Consider the following 5,865-nt stretch of genomic DNA (forward strand, 5'->3'; position numbering starts at 1 on the left):
ATAAAATTGAATTTAATTGAAATGTGGCCTTCTTCTGAAATTTTGAAAAACAAAATAAAGAGCTGCAACAGACCATTACAACCATCACTGTCATACTGTCTTAGGTATACAAGCCTGGAGTCCTTGAGGAGTTTGAGATGTACCCTCGTCCTTGGCAAGGCTTCAGGATTTGTTGACGCCGTCCAAAACAGCTTATGAGGGGGACCAGGGGACCTTGAGGGACTTCTACCAGAGGCCTTTCAGGAAGTTCTAGAATTCCCTGAATGTTTTCCTCAAAGTGTTGCAAGACTCTTTGAAGGTATTTCAGGAGTGCCCTCGGGCAGCTCCAGAAGAAGGTTGTTCCAAAAGTCCAGGAGTTCTTGAGGGCGTCCCACGGATCCTTATGGGTGTCCCAAGAGGGCTTGGAGGTGTTTCAGGAGACTAGTAGTTCTTAATGAGGATCTAGAGGCCCTTGACAAAGTTCTTAACTAAATAAAAAGAGTATTTTCCTCCATAACCTGTTGGTTACAATGAGCAGCATATTTAATATTCTGCTGTCATTGTCAGCAGATTAAGTAGAAAACCCTTCAGGTTAATGGATTTTCTTTTTCTTTTTGTTCCAATTTTCATTTTTGTCGCATAAATCAAAGGATGTAAATTACCTTTTCCTCCTGAGACAAACAGCATCCAATGTTTATCACTGTTGAAATACTGTTATTCAGTGCTGTTCAGTGGTAAAAGTCTGAGTCCTTACAACAGCTAACTGTACGAAGGTCTTCTTGCTATCAGTTTTGTGATTCCTAGAGTTCTTGAGGGTGTTATGGGGGTTCAGGAGTCTTTCAGTTTCAGTGATCTTTGATCACATTCAAGCTGTTTTTTTTAACTTCAATCTGGGGGAGGGATTCCCTGTGTATCCTTGGCGAGGCACAAGAGATGGTTACGGGGAGTCACTGAGTTTTGGTAAGTGTTACAGGAGTCCCTGCAGTTTTCCTTGAGGATGTCATCGGTGTACCCCATTTAATTCTAAAGGAGAAACTAGAAAGGGTTCCTTAAGATGTCCCAGGAATTCAAGAGTCTTGAAAGAGGATCAGAGTGTACATAAGGGGAATACCAGAATTATTCAGGTGCAACAAGACTTCAAGAGGCTTCCTGAAATCCTTTTTGGATTGAAGGGGCCTTGGATGAGGTCCCAGAAGTTGTTTTAGGTGTAGTGCAAAACATAGCAGGGTTTTCCTGGAACTTTAGAACTCATTGACCCTTGTTTTGTTTTGTTTTTTATTACAAAAGAATGTAACAAAACCGACTAACTGTAAAACAGTAAAACATTGTTTTTGTTTATACAAAAGCAGGATCTATTCAAGTACTGTTTTATTGTAAATTGCATGTTACTGGTTTTATATTTCTCTATTCACTCAAGGTACATATACATATATGTCTATATATACATTTTATTTAATATACTGAAACAATTATATTGCTGAACATGAACTCTCTCATCACAAAGAAGCTTTTTAAAATAAAGTGTTGTGCTGCCATCTGCTGGTGTAAAATAGGCAGGTCAAGCAGTTGACTGCACTGATTCTGATTTAATGGGTTTCTGTTTTTTTATTTTCTTAAAAATAAAAATAGTTTTTCTTGTTGTTCCTACAGATGGATGTTTGAGCTTCACTGTGCAGAATGATGTATGTGCAGACATTAGAAGGATGTTTTCAAATTCAAAAGTGAAAAGTTTCTAATGATTATTTAATGCGGTAGAAGGAGTGGAAATTATTCTGGTTTGATGGCAAAAAAAAAAAAAGGACACATTATTTTTCCAAGCAGAACATTTTTGAATATATGTCTTTATACATGTCTGGAGGCGTTTTTTTTTATGAAGTCCATAGTGTCACAGCAAATAAAATTCTTAAAATTTGTTGCAGTGAGAAATACACAAGAATATGAATATGAATATGAATTTGTTGGGAAATGTGGTATTTTTAAACTAAAAGACAGTCAAACCATTTGAATCAGTGGGAGGACCTTAAAGTGAGTTTTCAATCATGTAATTTTATTACTTCAGTAAAAGTCAGTTGTTACAGCAATACTGATTTACTGTCGGCAGCCATGTTTATTTGACGCCCTGAATTCAACTGTTCCTGACATCCCAAATACAAACTCCAGACTTTTAGGTTTCTGTGTTGTTGTGACTTAATAAAAAAACTTGACTGATGGAAGCTGTTTGTGCTACAGACTTCTGCACTGCCCGACTACCAGCAACATAAAAATATAAAAAGATCTTGAGTGGACACAGGCTTTCACAAACAAGTCAAAGTAAGTCTGAGCTGCACCTGACAGTCGTTATGTTGCATCTGTAAACGGCAACATCGCCATTTCCTCCAGTGTATAAATGTCTGTTAAAATATATAGCATATAAAAATACAATATGTCTCTTCTTCCTTTTCTTGGTCCATGTCCACACGGACGTGGACAAACATGAGAAAACCATTTAAATGTTGAAAGTTTCCACAATGAAATGTTGACGCAAGAAAAAAGCTTTAAAATCTGACACCAATCAAAGCGATCGGTTTATTCTCCTCCGATTCTGATCGATCAGCGTTTCAGTAGACCAGTTTGTGTTTCTCTGGTTTGAAAAACTGGGAAACTAAAACATGTCCTGTGAAGTTTGTAATGATTGGACCATTTGTTTGGCATTTGTGGCACCCCCTAGTGATTGATTTGAATAAAACATTAAGGGTATGTTTCAGGTACTTATGTGGACACATCCTGGAGGTTTTGTGACAATTCATTGGTCAATATCTTGAAAATTAAATAAGATATCAACAACCTTTTGACAGGCTTTATCCAATGATTATCTAAAGAAGATGTGGTAGCAATCGGAGCAACGGTTTAGTAGCTGACTTGAAATTGGACAAGCTCAATGTGCTCTTTTTTTAACGTCTGTCAGACTTACAGTATGAGGGGCGTGGCCTTTCCAAAATTGGAGTTTTGTCCCTTAACTGACCCTTCTTAGGTCCCGCCCCTTTTTGCTCTGTGCTCCAATAACAGTTGAGCAAAGCCTCATTCAGAACCATGGTCAACTTTCTCCGTTCCTGTACTTAGATAGGCTTAGACGTGTTAGGCTCGATGTTAGCAAAATTACAGCTAACTAGCAAGTTAATGCACATTAATCATTTGTTACAGACAAAAACACTAGCTAACTAATCTACATTAATAGCATTAATTATACATATGTTAATTAACTAACACGTTACATCTTGTAGATCATGTTAGCTAATTCACTAGCTAGCTCGAACTTTTAACCATCTTCGAAATGTGGTTGTCTTTTTAACATAGATTAGCCTAGCATGTAGCATATGTAAGTACAGTAAAGGAGGAAGTTGACCGAGGTTCCAAAAGGGGCTTAGAAAGGGTAAATAAACAATAAAATAAAAAATAACAATCAAGCCGAGAACAATCAAGCCGAGAACGACCATGTTTGCGATTAATTCATTAATGCTGTTATCTCGTTAAATCGAGTTGATTCCTCACAAGAACTGTTTGCTTGTGATAACCGGTTGATTATCTCGTTATCTCAATATAACGAAACAAATAACTTGTGATCTCATGATAACAGCTTTAAAAAAAACAAGCTTGTCCGTAGAGAAAATTAAAGCGATGCGATAACGTGATTACGTGAATTAACACTAACTACAGCCTGACTGAGTTTTTATAACGTGCAAAGTCGAAGCTTTTAGCTTATTAAGACACTGTTAATAATGCAAGTTGTAAAATATATATTTTAAGATGATGACATACAGATGGGATACAGTTAAATCTTACCGGGTTTCCAACGATTCCACTCTCACCTGGCCGCCCATCCTGTCCAGGTGTACCCTGTGGATTCAAACAGCATTAAGGTCAGCGGTTCTCAACCTTTCCTACCACAGAGTCAGCTGATTATATTCAACAAATACATTTGTTTTTTCCATTTTTCTAATTTATTTCCTGTGAATATGACTTTTTCTGATAGTTTTAGTAACTTTGTATAAAATCCTCTGTATTATGTTTTATTTTTAACAATCATACAGACTTTACAGGCTCAGTTCAAAGTTTTCTGATACTTTGGCCTTTGTTCTGATGCAGTTTGTGTTTATATAGTTATATATAGTATATAAATATATATATAGTTTATATATTAAATAATTCAATGTGATAAATTATTTTGTTTAAAAACTGTTTACATCGAAGATTTTAAGTTACATAAACTCAATGTTGTAAGTAAAAGATTCAACAGAAACAGAAACCACTCCGGTCATCCTCACCGGTAGACCCGGGTTCCCGGGGTCTCCTTTGGCTCCGGGGACGGTGTTATCGGCTCCTGATTCACCCTGTCAGACGAAACACAAACACATAGCGTTTGGTGTCCAGCTGTGCTCCAGCTGTGTTTGACCGTATCACTTCCTAACAGCTGATATTAGATATTAGAACTGACAGTGGAAACATTTACTGAAGACCTTCTGTGACTGCAGGGACGCTGAGGTTGAACATACGGAGGCTTTTCGGGGACAAACCTTGGCGACGGATATGATTCAGGTCCGATACAGATATTGATTATTAGTAATGAAGGATAAAGGATAAACCGATATACATTTGTAGGAGTGTAATTTTATACTTCCACTCCACTACATTTATTAATTACTTTAGCTACTTTGCAGATATTTTATAATACAAAATATAACTTTATTATTGCTACCCAGCACGTTTGCTTTCTAGCTTGTAGCATAAAAGGAAAAATGCTGAATAAATAAACAATATTTAGTCTATCCCAACTTTTTTATCTCCAAACGTGCAGAACAGCAAAACTGAAGTTTCTGTCTATAATTATAATTTATTAACCAGTTTGAATACCAACGATTGATGTTTAAATAATATATCAATAGTTATTATTCTTCAAATTGCCTTTGTTCTGCAGTTGGAAACATAAGAAGAGAGATTTGTGTTTCTTTGAGGGATTTTCAGACTTTGACATTTGGAGCTTTACTTTGACGGGCGTGCTTCTTTCCTGTTCCTTTCAGCTCACAATAAATCCGACAAATATTAAACTCTCTGTGAAGTACAAATCCCCTAAAACCTTCATGAATGAAGAAAAACAGAAACTCTTTCAGTGCTTTTATCAGCAGCCTTCCTCCATAAGGGACAGTCAGTAACGTATTATATTCAGTTAGAACACGTTTTTTTCACAGAAATAAATAAAGTGGAGTTATCGGCCTTCTGTGTATATTTCGTTTAAGTTTTCTAACACCTCTCTAAATCAAGAAGGCCTTGTGTGAAACACACACTATGTTTAAGCCTCCAACGACTCCACCAGCAGATAAAAGTCTTCAAACTGAGTGAAAATAGGGACAAAAACTAAAACACAACTGAGTTTTAATAAATAAATAAATAAGTGATACAAATCTGTTTTCCATTCGAGTCAAAGGAAGAAACTGATGAAGGATTTAAATTATTCCTGAGGGCTGATGTGTTACAGATATCTATGGCCTCACTGAGTACTGTACTACTTTATAGCTACATTATCGTATATTAACGTTACGGTACCGAGGTCATTTACAGAGTTTCTGATGGACAGATTTTTCAGTAGCTAAACGCTAACTGATGTTATCTCGGTCAGCTGTGTAGCTAAGCTAACTGACTCAGCCCCAAGAGGCCAGAAGCCAAATCCGACCAGAAAACCACCTCAGTACTCGATTCCCTGTTAGACTGAGATTGTGTTCGGTCCCAGGTCCATTGATGCTAGCTCATAGCGCTAGCTTCATAACACATACTCAAGGTTATTGGCTGCTGTAAACACCAATCCATATCCGCGACCCTCCCTACTGTCTGCTAGTGTTGCACGGTGTACCGATA

The sequence above is a fragment of the Morone saxatilis genome, unplaced genomic scaffold, assembly GCF_004916995.1.
Source record: "Morone saxatilis isolate NCDOM2014 unplaced genomic scaffold, NCSU_SB_2.0 Contig9, whole genome shotgun sequence".
NCBI lineage: Eukaryota > Metazoa > Chordata > Actinopteri > Moronidae > Morone > Morone saxatilis.